A 17,843-nucleotide genomic window follows, 5' to 3' on the forward strand; every position below is an offset into this window, starting at 1 on the left:
CCTGTGGTGAAAGAGAAAATGGGCCTGGGTTTTGGGGGGGGGGGGGAGTGGTCAAAGCTCCTAGAGATCCATAGGGATGGGCTTAAGGGCCCTTGCCCCACATGGACAAGAGTTCATGATCCGGGTTGTCCCTAAGGTTCCTTCTAGCAACGATGCCCGCATTACCTCTGCCTTTTCAATTCACTGCTCTCTTTGGATTGAGTAGCGAGTATTTGGTGAAACCATGACTTCCTTGATAGGCTAGAAATAAAGGTGACAGTTAAAAAAAAAAAGTCAATATTTCAAAAGTTTTTTTGGTACAGGTACCTTAGGAAATGTATCTTCTTCTTTTTTTCTTTCTTTTTCTGGGTCTTAACCTATAAGGCCTTACGAGATAAAATAAGTTTCAGTTTGAGTCCCTCTGCTTTACAGTCTGAACCTGTCCTGCCTGGACAGAGTAGTTGTTACTACTCTGGCTGGTTGGGGGAGGCCTCATCAACCAACTGTTCAGCCCTCAGGGTAGAAAGATGTGGCCTGGGGCAGTTTGGGAGCTGGGGTGTCAGCGTTGCTGTTAGCCCTCCTCTCCCACGTCTCTGCACCCCATTCCCCACCCTGTACCCCAACCTGACCCTATGAACTGCCATAAAGCAGGAGCCAGTCAGTCCCACCAGGTTTCAGAAGATCAAGTTCTTTCCCCTTCCCAAGCCTTTGCATCTTGTCCAGAACCAGCTACATACCTTAAAATTCATTCTTTAAAGTTCACAATTCATTGATTCTTAGCATGTTTACAAGTGGTACAACCATATCACTATCTAATTTCAGAACACTTCCAACATTTCAGAGAAACCCCATACCCATTAGCAGTTACTCCACAGTCCCCTCTTCCCCTGGCAACCACTTCCTATCTCTACGCATCTGTCCATTTGAGAAATTTTATATAAAAGGTTTCATATAATATGTCGCTGTTTTTGTGTCTGGCTTCTTTGCTGGGCTCAGTGTACATGAAAATGTGGGGCCCCCTAGTTCAAAACGATTAAGACTTTCAGGACAGTGACAGTGGTGCGTTAAACCAAGCTTGGGCCCTGAGAGACTGCATGGATCACATGCTTATGAAGCCATTGAGGCCCTTACCCTTCCATCTTATTAACAGGACCATGGATTTGTACAAGACAGTCAGGAGTCATTACAAACTCCCTCAGAAGACATTTGAGCTGTTTCTGTCTTGGCCTCTGTGACTCAGGGCTATTGTGTTTGGAAAGTTGCCCAACCAGGTAGGGAGTGTTTGTACGGTATCCGTGGTTGCTGGTGGAAGGAGCAGAGAAGAATGGTATATGGATGATTGTACTGCCCAGAAAGCCCACAGATCCTGGCAGCTCTTTCTCGAGGGCTATTATTTGGTTTGCACTCTAAGAAGTCTTTTGATGGGGGCCAGCAAGACCCCACATGACCATCTGTGCAATTTGAGTCCTAGACCAGTGGTTCGACAATCACATCTGGCGTGTGCGCGTGCATGCCCGAAATCCCAAGAGGAGACTGGAGGAGAAGGGATTGTGGCGTGGCTACCCTGGAGGGTTATTTCTCACTTTCCCTTCTACTGTGTATGTCTCTATTTCTCTCTCTGGCGAGCACACACACTCTATAGCAAAAAACTTTTAAAAAATCTGTTGATGGATAAACAAAATGTGTATATCCATTCAGCATATGGTAGAATATTACTTAGCGATGAAAAGGAATGAGGTGCAGTGGTAGGAGGCACTGGATGCTGCTGCTGCTCAGGCTGGGGCCACATGAGAGGCTGAGACAGGAGGATTGTGAGGTTGCAGCATCTGCAACACGGTGAGATCGTGTCTGAAGCACTACACACACGCACGCGCACACGCACACACACACACACACACACACAGAGGAATGACGTGCTGATGCCCGCCATAACTTGGATGGAAAGCGTTGCGCTAAGTGAAAGAAGCCAGACATCAAAAAGCCCATGCCATATGATTCCATCTCTATACAATTTCTAGAATGGACAAATGCGTAGAGATAGGAAGCGGTTGCCAGGGGAAGAGGGAAATGCAGAGTAACTGCTAATGAGTGTGGGGTTTCTCTGGGATGCTGCAAATATTCTGAATTTGGGGCCGGCAGGTGGCGTGGTGGTTAGGGGCACTAGACTCCCACATGACGGATCGCTGTTGGAATCCCAGACCTGGCGGCTTGCCTTCTCACTTTCTCTCTCACGCTCTCTCTTTCTTACTGATCAAATTGGAATAAATAAATAAATAAATAAAGTTAAATAAACTAACTCTAAGAAAAGGAAACAACTTTCGAAATTAGTGGTAATAGGTGTAGTACCTTGTAAATATGCTAAAAAAATCCATGAATTGCAAACTTTAAAAGAGTAACTTTTGTAGTTTGTGAAGTATGTCTCAATGTTTTAAAAAACGAGTTTTGTTGTTTTTTAGGAGAGGGAGGAAGAGAGAAAGAGAGTTGTGCTGTGGTTTTGGACAGGGTCTCACTACATCTCAATCCTCCTGCCCTAGCTTCCCAGCTAGCTAGGACCACAGGTGCATGCCACTGTACCCAGCCTGCTTAGGTTGGTCTGGGTACAGTGACTCTGGCCCTGCCATGTGACCTCAGCCACTGTGTAGTGGCACCTTCCCACTTGCGCCACTGCAGCTGGGCCAAAAAAAGTCTCTTAAGGGCTTTGGCCTCGAACCTTCCACCGTGTGCCTTTGGCGGGTGTTGTCGATTCAGTGGGGATTGGCCTTCTCTCCTTTCATGGTCTCTCCCTCTCCTCCTGCCAACCCCCACCCCAATTGCAGATAATCTCTCGAACATTTCTCATGCAAAGCCCGTTTTCCAGGAAAGATCTTATGGAAGCGTTCATGCTAAGCGGATATGTGACTGCTAAGACTTAGCCTCTCCCAGGGCATTTGCATATTAGCTTATAAAAGGATAAAGCTTTTAGGTGAGAGGAATGAACGTTTAATTTTAGAATTCCAAGAGCACACATGTGGAAAGGTTTTATTTTTCCTGAGGTGGGAGAGCTGGGAGTGGCCAGACCCCTTTCCACACACTGGTTGGGTAACTCTGACGCCAGGTAAGGTTGACGGCCATTGGTGGGCTGGGAAATATTCCTTTTAGGACAAGCGGTTTGTTCCAGACCCAGCCACACTGCCTTTAACATCTTCCAAACGGAAGACATCTTGGCTTCGGAAGCTGTTGGCAGGAAACCTCTGTCTGAGAAGGTTTCATTTAATATGCTTGGTTTTAGCATCAAGGGGTCTTGATCTGAGCTGGACCCTTGGGTTGCTCTTTCGTGCTTTGCCCTGTAATCCAGTCTACACGTCCAGTGTCCCCATTCCTCGTCACACCTCTGAGTGCCTTCCCCCGTTTTCTCCACTGTCACAGCCTCATCCTTCAAGACCCAGTTTAGTTCAAGCTTCACTCTTCTTTGAGAATCTTCTTTTGTTGGTGTCTAGCCTTCCACCTTCATATTGTTAAAATATATGTCTTTAAAGAATTATTCATTTAATTTGATTTATTATTATTATCTTTCAATTTGCCCAGAGAGAGAGAGAGAAAGCAAGCCCCTATGTTTGGGACTTGAACCGCAGTCAGCCATATGGGAATCCAATGCCTTATCCACTATGCCACCTGCTGGCCACACCTCTTCTTTTTTTTTTTTTTTTGGTGGCTTTTGGATTTTGAGATCTTTATCTGTTTAATTGCCAGAGGGCATATGTGCTTCTCAGAGATAGATGGCAGAAAGCATCCCTCAATACACTGCAATCTTTTTTCTCCATTTCACCATCCAGGATTTGGGATACACACGCACATGTGCCCGGCATGTTTTTCAAGCTTCCAGGGTTGGGATTTAGCTAACCACTGGCCATATGGGATCTGGCTCCATATGTACAGTGCCCTGGCGCTGGCTGTGAGATCTTTATCTTAATTGTCTTTAGTGCTTTAGTGGCTGGCATGGTCCTTGTACACAGTAAGCACTTAATACATGCTTTTTGAATCCTACAACCAAGGCTGCGTTGAGCTCTGTGATGAAGTGGGAGTGGCGGGAGGAGCCTGAGATGGCAAGGAAGTGATCGGCCTCGGGCATTCCTTGCTAAGAGATGAAGAATGAGGTCTTGGGATAGGAAGAACTGAATGCGACGCCTCAGTGTTTCACATCCTGAGGGGTATAAACACTGGCCATCTCAGTAGCTGCCCCATGGAGTGCTTGGTTCTGTGGATTATCCTTTCCTGAAAGTGCTCTTGGATTTGGGGATTCTGTTTTCAATTGGAAGGACCTCATGGACAAACATGGCGTTTTCCCATGTGCAGACACCAACCTGAATCTGTGACTTTGTTGTCCCAGTGGAGCTCCATCGCATGATGGGTCTGGAGGAGCAGAGTGTTGACTATGTCTTGCCTGGGCTGGGAGAGTTGCTTTTCCCTGAGCTTCCTGAAGTATATTCACCTTCCCGGGGGTGTTAAATTCCCTTATGATTGCTCTTGGGCAAAACACATTGGTGCTAATGTCTTAAACAGTGCCTTTCACGTGCAGCCTCTGAAGTTATGAAGAGAGTAAGGGTAAGACAGGGCCGCACTTTCATCCTCGTTCATCTGGTGGATGGAAGTAGGCCCTGGCTCTGTTAGGGTCCCAGCAAAAAATGACCGGCACACACACAAAAGGTTTAACTGGAGACATTTTAGTGAAGAGGACTATTTGCAGAATTATGGATAGGATTAAGGAAACCATGTAAGGGTGATGAGGCACCCCAGGGCTGGCAACAGTGGGAAGCTCTTACCTCCCCTAGGCCAGACAGAAGGAGTCCCCAAGTTGGGGGAATAGGCCCTGCCGGCAGCTCTGATGGTGAAGAGATGCAGCCACCACTGCCAAACTGGAGTGAGGCAGGATCAAGGGGGAAGGAAAGAGGTCTCTCTCTCTCTTTGATTAAATTCAGCCAAAAGTCTAGAGAGTCCAGATGATGCAGCTGATGGTCCAAGAAGTCACCAGAGAACAGTGTGTGTGTGTGTGTGTGTGTGTGTGTGTGTGTATTGGGGGTGGTGGCAGGCTGAGTGTACCACTTCTGGCTGCCTGGGCATTCTTGGTTAGTCATTCAGTGTTCACTTCCCAGCCTCCTGGCTGTTACAAAGAAGAAAGTGCCCTGGCTGCACCAGCAGGAGAGACACAGGGTGGTTTTGCCTGTAGCAAGAATAACTGGTAACATTTAGTGATGGCAGGCAGCGAGCACCCCAAGCCCTTCGTGTGCTTCCTCATGTTCAGTCCGTACAGCAGCCCCAGCAAGTAGGCCTGTTACTGCCCTTTCATCCCTCTACTGGTAGAGAATGTGGGACTGAGAGAGGAGGAGGTTGCCCATCCGTTTAGTTAACAAGAGGCAGAGTTGGGGGCAGGCCAGTTCTGGACTGACTCCTGACCGTGGACTCTTACCCTCTCACTGCCTCAGGCTCTCATTCCTCGCTCATGGAGTCCCACCCGCTCTGTGATGGGTGCCACATGTGCGCTGTCCTAGTGCTTGGGATGGTCTTCCCACTTCCTCTCCACTTGACCCCTTTGAACCCATTTTCTGAGACCCAACTCAGATCTCACTTCCTCCCCGAGACCTTTATAGCCATTGGAGCCCTCCCACCTCCCTCCGCCAGGCCCAGGATGTTAGCCAGCTGTTTGGAGTGTGCAGGTCTCCAGTCTCCAGCGAGACTCCGGCTTTCTTTGGAGTAGATCATAAGTCCTTAGTTTTCTTGGCTTAACTGGGCCAGCTTGGTGGTCCAGGGGAATACACGACTCAAGAGATGCTTGGTCTGTATGGCAGATCACAGGTTTGGTTCCCTGATTGAGCTGTGCGTGGAGGCACGTGCGTCCATGATCCTGGCTGGCTGGGAAGGCTCGAAGGGTGGGTGCTCTTGTTCATGACACTGTGTTGAGGGTGCCTCTCTTTGTGTCTCGCTCTCATAAAAGAAAAGAATGAGGGAAAAAAAGAGATCTAATTAAAGAGTCTTTAATAACGTAAATACTCACAGAGCATATAAATGTAATTATTTATGGGATTAAGGGAACCGCCTGACCTATGGTTAGAGAACCGCTTTCCTGCTTGGTGAGGAGCAGCTCACTGAAAGGCAACAGGAGGAGTTTTGGAAAGGAAAGAGAAGCAGGAGCTCGAGTTAAGCCAAGTAGGAGCTTTCAGTCCAGTTGGGTGTTTGAGAGGAGACAGGCACATATTCCAATAAGAATTCTCTTCTCGGGACCAGCAGTTGGCGTAATGGCTATGTCACTGGACTCCCATGTAGTTGACCGTGGTTCGCGTCCCGGACCTGGTAGCTTAAAACTCACACCAGGCACGTGTGCGTGTGTGTCCAAGATCCCGAGAGGAGAATGGAGGAGAAGGGATTGTGGTGTGGCCATCCCCCCTGGGTGGGGGTGATTTCTCGCTTTCTGTCTCTCTGTCTCTCTATGTCTTTCTGGTGAGTGTACATGTCCTATAGCAAAAATCTCTACAAAAAAGAAAAAAAGGAAAAGAATTTTCTCCTGATGGGTGAATATACCAAAATCAGTGAAGAGCAGCAGAGGCGGGCAGCAGAGGTGGACATCTGAGGAGCCAAAATGGTCAGAGGCTTCCATCTTATAGGGCAGAACCTGAGTGCTGGTCCAGCGACCTCCATGAGGATTTCCCAAGAGGCCTCATACAGGCCACAAATGCGTCCCTGTGTGCATAGCCAGTCTGTGTTAAGACAGTTTCGAAGTTTCAAAGTTCTTTAAAAATTTACCCCCGAGGGTCCCAGAAGTTTGGGTAATTGACAGATGTCCTTCACCTTTGGAGCTGACGTCAAGGAGGAGGTCAAGCATCACGTCTCAACAGCAGTTCACTTTCAAAAACACGTGATGTTGCCCTCAGAGGACCTCAGCCTGCCTCTGCATGGTGTTGCTTAATCTCATTTCTTTTTTCTCTATTCCTATTTTTCCACCCACTCCCGAGGGCCTAGATCCTCCTAGACACTGGAAGGGCAGAGTGAGTTGTGGGGAAGCAGTTTGAAGGAGGTGTAACAGGTGAAAGGTTCAGAGTTCTTTGCTTAGGCCCCTCTTAGTTGGCCCTTGTGAGTTTTGCTGTTAATATTTATGTTTTCTGAGATTTTCCTCTGTGCTCGGCCTTGGACATGCTAGGAGACACTCCTGAATGCTTTTCCTTCCCTGGATACATCACACACCCTTGCACCTCCTGGCCTCTGAGCTTGCAGTTTGTTCTTGCCGCCCGGATCATGTCCCATCCGTCTTTTTGAGAGCTGTGGGGAGCCGTGGAAAACTCTGTAGTTAATATCCCAACTAAAGAGTCTCTGGGCTACAAATCACGGGTTTGAATGTTTATTTGGTTTGTGTCTGGCTGCTCGCCTTTAAAAAAGCAAAACATTTATTGGACACAAAACTGGAAGATCATCTGTTGAGGATAATGGGAATGGTAGTATCTTTCACTGGACTAATATGCCATGTATGTGTATTCATATTGGGAGAATCATTTTTTGCATGTTGTAAAGATGTACAATGATTAAATGTAAAAAAAAAGTGAAAAAAAGAAAAAAGAAACAGAGGCTGTGGGGGGCCATCACTTGGAGAAAATATGAGTGCAGGGACCAGTGGGGTCTCTCAGGAGAGGACAGTGGGTGAGCGTAGCCGAAACTCAAGGAGCAGGGAGGGCTGCAGGGTTTTGATGTAGACATCACCTCTTCATCCGTCCTTGGGGACCGGCAGCGTGTGGGGTGACTCGGGTCAGTGGTAGTGGTAGACTTGGGGCCTGGGCACAGAAGCCAGGAAGGCCGATGGGGAAAGACCTTTCCTTCTACAAGATGATTCTACTCGCCAGTCTGAGGTGTGCTCTGGTGTCTGCTTCAGAATGCTGTGTAGGTTCCGAGATCAGATAATGCTTTGGTTTAGGCTTTACACTCTCATTATTCCTTTATTACATACGTAACACAGAATAAAGATAACAAAGAGGAAAGGGAAGTAAATGAACATCACCCATAATCCCAGCACCAGATATCATTTACATTTAGAATGTGAATACGTGAACTCCCCAGACAATTTTCTGTACTGTATTTACAGAGTGGAAGCAAACCAGAAACGTATTTTTGTAACCTGCTGTATGTGTGTGTGTGCATGCATGTAAGTGTGTGTGACTTTGTCCTTTAAAAAAAAAAACCATACTTGCCCCCAAATTCAAACCGAGAGGTATAAAGAGAACCTCGTTGCCCTGCCTCTACTCCCCACCTTCTAATCTCACCCCTCGGAAAGAGCCTTCTTTAGCAGTTGACTGTATATCCCTGATCAGGGAGACATTTAGAAGAGACAGTATTTGGTCTCAGCATGCCCTCCACATCGGTTGTTGCAACTTGAACAAATGTTACTGTGTGTAGGTTGTGAGGAAGGTGAGAGGTGGGTCTGCAGGGACTGGGGAACAGTGTGGTGAGAGAAAGAACTTTCAGAAGTAGATGCTTGTGGAATTAGAGAAAAGAGGAGATGGAGTAATTTTGAGGTCTGGGTTGGCCTGGATTTTTATGAGGAGCAGGGTAGGTGAAGGTGAGCGAGGCATGGGCAGCAGCCAGGCTAGTCAATTTTTTACATCCTGGGTGGGGATTGGGATAAAGAAGGGAATGCTATGCAAATGAGAAAGAGACAGAGAAATGTCAAAAAGTGGTGATTCTCCTTGGTAGATATTTATAAGATCCCGGCTGGCCCAGTGGCCTGGAGGTTAAGGGAGCTGTGTCCCACACTGACCGTGCTATTCAAATCCTGGCCCTGGTGGCTTGAAAAACATGCCAGAAGATGTGTGTGCATGTCCAAGGTCCTGACAGGATGGAGAAATGGAAGAGAAGGGATTGCGACAGGACCATGGCCCTGGTGTGTGTGTGGGGTTTCTCTCTCTCTGTTTCTGTCTGGTGACCCCTCCACCCTCTCTAAAAAAAAAAAAAGTAAGATACTCTTGTTTTATAAAATAAAAAGTTGGCAATTTTATATTATCTGCTTTTTTGTTAAAAAAAAAAGTTTTAACACATTGTGAATACCAAAAACCTCAGTGGTATTGCAGAACTGGACTGGGAATTGTAGACATCAGATTTGGTGCTGGTTTCATATCTGACTGGCTATGCGCTTTTAGCCTGCTCTTTAGTTTCTTTAGATCTCAATTTTCTTATTTTATGTATATCTTATAACTCTTCAGGCATATTAAAAACACTGAGGGGTGGCTGGCAGGTGGCCTGGTGGTTAAAGGCACTGGATTCCCACATGGCTGACCGTGGTTTGAGTCCTGGACCTGGTGGCTTACTTTCTCACTTTCCCTTTCTCTGTGTGTGTGTCTCTGTCTGGTCAAATTATAATAATAACAAATGGAATAAAATAAATAAATAATTCTTTTTAAAAAATCACTGAGGGGGCCAGCAGATGGCATAGTGGTTAAGTCACTAGACTCCCTCATGACTGACTGCAGTTCAAGTCTTGGACCTGGTGGCTCAAAATTCATGCTGGTGTGTGTGTATGTGTGCCCAAGATCCTGGGAGGAGAATGGAGGAGAAGGAATTGTTCTACAAGATGATTCTACTCGCCAGTCTGAGGTGTGCTCTGGTGTCTGCTTCAGAATGCTGTGTAGGTTCCGAGATCAGATAATGCTTTGGTTTAGGCTTTACACTCTCATTATTCCTTTATTACATACGTAACACAGAATAAAGATAACAAAGAGGAAAGGGAAGTAAATGAACATCACCCATAATCCCAGCACCAGATATCATTTACATTTAGAATGTGAATACGTGAACTCCCCAGACAATTTTCTGTACTGTATTTACAGAGTGGAAGCAAACCAGAAACGTATTTTTGTAACCTGCTGTATGTGTGTGTGTGCATGCATGTAAGTGTGTGTGACTTTGTCCTTTAAAAAAAAAAACCATACTTGCCCCCAAATTCAAACCGAGAGGTATAAAGAGAACCTCGTTGCCCTGCCTCTACTCCCCACCTTCTAATCTCACCCCTCGGAAAGAGCCTTCTTTAGCAGTTGACTGTATATCCCTGATCAGGGAGACATTTAGAAGAGACAGTATTTGGTCTCAGCATGCCCTCCACATCGGTTGTTGCAACTTGAACAAATGTTACTGTGTGTAGGTTGTGAGGAAGGTGAGAGGTGGGTCTGCAGGGACTGGGGAACAGTGTGGTGAGAGAAAGAACTTTCAGAAGTAGATGCTTGTGGAATTAGAGAAAAGAGGAGATGGAGTAATTTTGAGGTCTGGGTTGGCCTGGATTTTTATGAGGAGCAGGGTAGGTGAAGGTGAGCGAGGCATGGGCAGCAGCCAGGCTAGTCAATTTTTTACATCCTGGGTGGGGATTGGGATAAAGAAGGGAATGCTATGCAAATGAGAAAGAGACAGAGAAATGTCAAAAAGTGGTGATTCTCCTTGGTAGATATTTATAAGATCCCGGCTGGCCCAGTGGCCTGGAGGTTAAGGGAGCTGTGTCCCACACTGACCGTGCTATTCAAATCCTGGCCCTGGTGGCTTGAAAAACATGCCAGAAGATGTGTGTGCATGTCCAAGGTCCTGACAGGATGGAGAAATGGAAGAGAAGGGATTGCGACAGGACCATGGCCCTGGTGTGTGTGTGGGGTTTCTCTCTCTCTGTTTCTCTCTGGTGACCCCTCCACCCTCTCTAAAAAAAAAAAAAAGTAAGATACTCTTGTTTTATAAAATAAAAAGTTGGCAATTTTATATTATCTGCTTTTTTGTTAAAAAAAAAAGTTTTAACACATTGTGAATACCAAAAACCTCAGTGGTATTGCAGAACTGGACTGGGAATTGTAGACATCAGATTTGGTGCTGGTTTCATATCTGACTGGCTATGCGCTTTTAGCCTGCTCTTTAGTTTCTTTAGATCTCAATTTTCTTATTTTATGTATATCTTATAACTCTTCAGGCATATTAAAAACACTGAGGGGTGGCTGGCAGGTGGCCTGGTGGTTAAAGGCACTGGATTCCCACATGGCTGACCGTGGTTTGAGTCCTGGACCTGGTGGCTTACTTTCTCACTTTCCCTTTCTCTGTGTGTGTGTCTCTGTCTGGTCAAATTATAATAATAACAAATGGAATAAAATAAATAAATAATTCTTTTTAAAAAATCACTGAGGGGGCCAGCAGATGGCATAGTGGTTAAGTCACTAGACTCCCTCATGACTGACTGCAGTTCAAGTCTTGGACCTGGTGGCTCAAAATTCATGCTGGTGTGTGTGTATGTGTGCCCAAGATCCTGGGAGGAGAATGGAGGAGAAGGAATTGTGGGGTGGCCATCCCCTTGGGGGGGGGGGTGATTTCTCACTTTCTCTCTCATTGTCTCTGTCTCTCTCTCCAGTGAAGACATGCACCCTAAGGCAAAAACCTCTAAAAAAAAAAAACCCCGAGAAACTTTAAAAAAGCAAACAAACACAGCAAAACCTGATGCTGAAGCTCCATTCTAGACCAAATGTATCAGAATCTCTCTTTAGAAATGGGAACTGGGAATAAAAAATTTAAAAAAATTCTGCCAGTGTTACAATCCCCTGGATTGAAATCATCCTAGTTGCTCATTTTAGCCTAAAATATTATAATTCTGTGTATTGTATCATATCATCTTGTTCCTTTCAAACACTGTGTGCAAACATTGTAAAACTTTCTACATACCAAGAAATCGAATTATGAAAACCACCCATAATTCTTATTATGCCTGTGGTACAACGCCAGTGTCTTACATTCAATAAATTAGATTCATAAATGTAGCAAAACATCAAATATTTAATATATATATATATTTTTTTACCAGGAGTCAATAACATGGACTTTAATCTTTAATTTCTCATTCTCTCATTTTGAAAAAGCTACTGACAGGAGGCCTTGAGGCCATCTCTGTTTGTAAAGAAGACACTGAAACATTAAAATTGAAGACATTACTGGAAGCGTTTTTGCTAGAAGAATTGTGTAGACCGTAAGCTCCAAATTAGGAGGTCCAGTTTGGGGAGGCTTTATCTGATCTAAATTCTACATGGAGTGGGAGGTGTTTAAAGAGTCTTAGTGCTGTTTTATCTTTACCATTGAAATTTTTGGTTTCGCCTCTTCCTAAATGAGTCACTTTTTTTTTTTTTTTTTTTTTTTTAAAAAAAAGGGGGGTAAAAAGGAAAAATTACAAAAAAAAAAATGACTTAAGGGGGTGGGGAAACCACTGCATGAGATCTGAGTGGGGGCGGTCGGTAGAGCTGGCTATTGGGGGACTGAATTTACAATTGGGCCATCTACTTAGGAGGTGTGGAACTGGGGACCTGTCTTTACGGAGGGTGACTCAAAGACAGAGGGACTTAACCTGCCATGGTATTGCTGCTGTTGATCATTGATATTATTATCGCCGTTCTCATTGTCCATTGGGTCACACTGATTGGACATTGCCTAGAAGAAGCAGGGCTCAATCCACAGGTGCGTGGGAGACTGTGAACAAAGGGAAGGAGCCTCCTCATTCCCCCCTGACTACATAGATGGGACACACCAGATGAGAATCGTGTCCATATTTGCTGGCACTTCCAAATACATGAACTGCAGGGATAGAGCCCCACCCTGGTTTGAGCAATGCAGTTGAAAATGTGAGTGCCATGTGGATTTCAGAGGAGGAAATAATGACAGCTTGAGGACCCTGCTGTGGTGCACTCCGGTGCCTGATGAAACATGTACTGGCCAGACAGCAGATGGAGATGGAAGACCTCTGGGACCTCTGCACGTCGCTTCGTCTTTATGTGTTAAGATCTTCTGGAGGATGATCCCACACACCTAATCACCAGGCCCTTGGTAGCTGTTCACAGTGCTCGTTCTTGCTGAAGGAGAGAGGGATGGGAGAAAGCAATAGGAAGGTGTGGACAGATCCGGGCTTTGGAAAATCAGAACAGTTACTCGTGCTTTGGCCCGGATTCTCTCATGTGCTTAGAGTGAGGAGGACGGAGCGGAGCTTTGTGGGTTTGGAACACCAGCAGGGCACATGTCTTCTCTTCCACACAGAACCCTCCAGAAGGCTGGATCTCATCTTTTCTGAGTGGTGTGCAGCCTCCTACAGGTTGTGCATGTGTGTTTTCTTTGATTGTCATAAACTTCCTGTTTGGCATGGTCTCAGGCTGGAAGCTTTGTGTGTTTTGAAACTCAGGCGTTCACTGAGGCCCATTGCTTCTCTCTTGCCAGTGTGGGATGGCTCGTTTGTTCCTTTGCTAAGTTTTGTCATCTTTCTTTGCGAACATCACTGGGAAATGCTCTGTAGCTTCTGCACTTCTAATCGTGAGTGTTGAGAGCTCTGAGTTCTGAAGGCTGAAGGAGAGAAAGGAAACATTTCACAGGCCCCTTATGTGCCAGGCACTGTGCTAGATGCTTTTAAACACGTCTTGTTTCATTCAGGCCTCACATTTGCTTATACAGAACCAAACAGAGAGAAGTTAAGGTTGGACGGCTACTGGGTGACCAAGTCAGAATTCGATCCCAGGCCTGATTCCGGAGCTAAGTCCTGAGGACCACCCCCTCCCCCCATCCCCTTTGCTGCCACTGGTTTGGGTAGGTCTTGATTTCTTATTGGACATCTGGGAAGGCGGCACCGGCTGACCCCCATGGTTTTCTCTTGCTATCTGGTCCTTGCTATTCAGGCTGTCCTTCTGTTGGTGTGGGGTAACTGCATGGCCCTTGAGGTCTCTGTTGACCTTCACTTCTCCCAGGCATCCTCCCTGTGACTCTGGAAATCTCAGAACTGTGGGGTGGTGGTCCATAGCTTATGACTATAGTAGATTAATTCTGATTTCCCAGAAATAGAATGTTCTTTTTCCTACATCTGGGTGCCCAGCCTTGGCTTTTCTGAGCTTCTCTGCTCAGCCGGATTTTTCAGGTTCTTGTCTTCCCTCGAAGAAGGAAGAAAACACATATGAAAAAGCATACGAAAGGCTAAGGAAGGACACCAAGACCTTGAAGGGTGTAGGAAAAGGAGGGGAGAGCTGAGTCCTGTTGCCCTTCTCCTTATTAAGATGGTTAAGGCATTGAACTCCTACATGGCCCACCATGGTTTGGGTCCCAGACCTAGTGACCTGAAAATCACTCCGGGCACTTGTGTGTGCTTGTCCAAAATCCCAAGAGAAAAATGGAGAAGACCATCTCTCCAAGGCTGATTTCTCATTTTCCCTCACTCTGTCTCTCTCTGGTGAGCACACACGCCCTATGGCAAAAATAAACAAACAAAACCATCTTCATTTAGGAGAAAAAAAGAAGAAGAAGAAGAAGAATAGCTGTGAGTAAGGTCTCTTTCCTTTCTCATCTCCATTCTCCTTTGTTTTCTGGGGGTTGGGAGGGAGGTGAGAGAGGTTGGAGAAATTGTACCACCTGAGCACCAAATTCTATGGATCAGATATTTATCATTCAAGACACTATGTGAAGCAATGGGCACTTCTAAGCATTTTCAACACAGCTACTAATTACCCACAAGAGGTTCATAGTCTACAATGGCAAATGGAAGAGCTGCATAAAGAGGCCAAATGCAGTGAGCTCAGGACAGCCAGGGATTGCTCAGCACGCTGGGGTGGGACTGCTCAGTGGAGCCCGGGAAAGGACCAGGAGCAGAGGGGCAAGAAGGGTGGAGCAGCAGGGGGAGGAATGTACTTGGCATTGAGACCTCGAGGGGGTGCATGGGAAGGAGGGGACTTTTATGGATAGAATGGCACGGGGTACATCCGGGAGACATGTGCATTATTTAGGAAGGATCTCAAGGAATGGCTGGGGAGTTTGGAATTTTCCTGCCTTGGTGGAGCCTCTGAAGCCAACTAAGTAAGACAAGATAGATAAAAAAAAAACAATGCCCTAAGAAGAGTCTTCTGGATACATGAATTGATGATGGGAAATGCTGCAAGGTGACCTAGAATACATGTATGGTGTTGAATTTGAAGAATAAAATGTTGGGCTGCCCTGGAATGCAGTTAAGCCTAGTGTGTGGGGAGCCGGATGCCACATGGTTGACCACAGCTGGAATCTCACCTTGAAGCCTTGAAAAACAAATGGGGTGGATCCGTGTGCATGCCCAAAATTCTGATGGGAAGGAGGAATGAAGGAGAAGGAATTGCAGCATCACCATGCCCCACTGGGAGTGCTTTCTCTCTCTCTCTCTCTTCAAGGAGTGCATGCTGTCCTCTGGCAATGAATAAACAAACAAATAAATAAAATTTGAAAAGAGGAAATAAAGAACAGATTGAGGAATTGGAGTCAGGGGTGGTGATAGTGTATATAGAAAATATAGACAAATGGAAGGATTTTTTTTCTTTGTCATAGGGTATGTACGCTCACTGGAGAGAGACAGAGAGAAGGAGAATGAGAAATCACCCTCAGAGGGAATGACTGCACCACAGTCCCTTCTCTTCTATTCTCCTCTAGGGACTTTGGGTACACACGTACCTGGTGTGATTTTCAAGCCTCTGAGTCTGGGACTTGAACCGTGTTCAGCCATGTGTGAGTTCAGCACTTCAATCACCATGCCAACCTGCTGGCCCCAAATGGAAGGTTTTTAATCCTAGCTCTGCCACTTTCTGCCTGTGCCACCTGCACCAATCACTCGATCTCTGGGAACTCCAGTGTGGCCCTCATGAAGTGAGGCTAAGATCTTCCTAAGACTATTGTGTGAGGTTTTGACTTGTAACACACCCGACACTTACTAGGTACCCAACAAATGGGAGCCATCTCTTACCATAAGAAGTACGATTTTGTGACTGGGAGGAATGAGTGGAGTGCAGTGTGAGGTTTCGGATTAAGGTAGGAGGATGAAACCTTTGCAGAAAGGGGTACAGCCCTTTGAGATCCTGGAATTCAGTTTTAAGAACACGCTCCTCCTAAACGCCTAAACCCCCTGCTGCTGAGGGCTGTCATAGGAAATCCCACAGCCATGCAGATCGGTTCTCTGTGAAACCACAGGCTTGAGTTCAGCGGGGCCCACAGTGGTGCTGGCATGGAGCCAGTCCTTTCCAATCAGTGCCGGGGCTGGGCTGACGTGAGCGAGGCTTGTAGGACACACATTTAAGGGGGTGCTCTGTTTGGAGCCTTACCTCCTCTTGCCTGATATCCCACAGAGTGTGCCCCCCCACATCAAGTTCCCTCCCTTGCCTATCTTTCCTTACTCAGGAGACAACCCAGCGTCATTTATTCACTGAACAAGTGACTTAGCAAGAACCCACTAAGGTTCCTGCCTCTTCTGGGCCTCTGGGCTCATCCCACCCTGGTTTCCTTCCACTCAGAGAAAGAATTGTCCTTCCTCCTGGCCAGAGGGTCCTTCTGCTTTCTGTAACCCTGGGACCTCACCCCCTTCAGTCATCCTGCACCAGCGTCTTTCCTCAAACCGTCACCCCTTCTACTTCACATTCTCTTTCCTCCTCCCCTCCCAGGGGTCAGTGTGGGAAGCACCTACTCTCACACTTTGTCCCTGCCCACTCAGGCTGGCTTCTGCTTGTGGGCAGTAGGCCCAGTCCCAGGCAGGGACTTGGTGGATTTTGTGTAGGCTTCCATAGGAACTGCCCTCTCTAAGGTCACCTGTGTCCTGCACATTGCCACACCTAACAGATGCTTGGTCTCTGGACAGATCTCTGGACTCTGTGACTTTTGACACAGTAGCCTCCTTCCTCCTCCTTCGAACTTTCTTTTCTGTGGGCATATTTGATTCCACCTTAAATCTCCCAGCAGCTATTTCCTGGGCACCTGCTATTCGCAATGCTCACGTACATACCTTGACAACTGTGTCTCTGCTCTCAGGGAGTTTCTAGTCTAGTGTGAGGAAAGAAGGATAAAAAAATAAGGAAAGGCCAGGTATATTAAGAAATACACAACAGGGAAGGGGACATGTAAGGGTGGGGGTGGGCCTCACTGGAAAGGACATTAGGGCAGAAAGAAGGTTGAAGGATACCTGGGAGAAGAATGTTCCAGGCAGAGGGGGAACAAGCGTACAGGGTCTGAGGCAGGAGCTTGCTTGAGATATACTGAGGAAGCTATGTGGCTGGAGGGGACTGAAGCTGGGCAGAGGAGGAGAGAAGGGCAGAGGTCAAGACCCCAGCCAAGTCACGTGAACCTTAGATGTCATTTCAAGAACTTGGCTTTTATTTTGAGAGAGATGAACTCCTAGAGGAGTGTTTCGAGCAGAGCAGTTATTTTTCAACAACCCCTGAAGCTGCTCTGAGGAGCATAGCGTATTCATTTGCTTGGGCCACCATAACCAAGTACCACTGACTCAGTGGCTTCAACAACAGGAGTTGATTGTCTCATGGTTCTGGAGGCTGGGAGCCCAAGGTCAAGGTGTCGACAGGGCTGTGCTCCTGCTGGAGACTTTAGGGAAGAGTGTTCCAGGCCTCTCTCCTAGCTTCTGGGCATTCCTTGTCTTGTGGCACAATACCTCCAGGCTACACATAGTGCTGTCCCTTTGTATGCCTCTCTGTACCCAAATTTCCTTTCTTTATAAGGACACTAGGATTAGGGATCCTCAACCTACTTCAGTGTGTCCTCATCTTAACTGGTCACATCTGCAATGATCCCGTTTCCATTTATGTCACAGTCTCAGCTCCTTGGAAGTAGGACTTCAACATAGACAATTTGGGGAGACCCCAATCAGTCCATAACATGACAATAATCAATAACACGTGAATTATAGAAAAGTGAGGGTAGAAGTGGGGTGACCAGTTAGGTTATTGCAATAACCTAGTGAGAGATGTTACTAGCGTAGACCAAAATGGCAGTGAGAATGGAGCTGGTAAGAAACGGTGAGAGTTGATTTTGAAGATAAAGCTGGTGGATTAGATGAGAAATGTCAGGGAAAG

At 46.4% G+C, this 17,843-nt stretch overlaps 1 protein-coding gene across 1 annotated transcript in view; it reads left to right on the plus strand.

Annotated features, from left to right (window-relative positions):
- The window catches only part of TRERF1 (transcriptional regulating factor 1), a 286,295-nt gene that overhangs the window by 95,700 nt on the left and 172,752 nt on the right, over positions 1-17,843 (plus strand). The gene's annotated exons all lie outside the window — the stretch shown is intronic.

Source organism: Tupaia chinensis, unplaced genomic scaffold (assembly GCF_000334495.1).
Source record: "Tupaia chinensis unplaced genomic scaffold, TupChi_1.0 Scaffold000238_1, whole genome shotgun sequence".
NCBI classification, from domain to species: domain Eukaryota; kingdom Metazoa; phylum Chordata; class Mammalia; order Scandentia; family Tupaiidae; genus Tupaia; species Tupaia belangeri.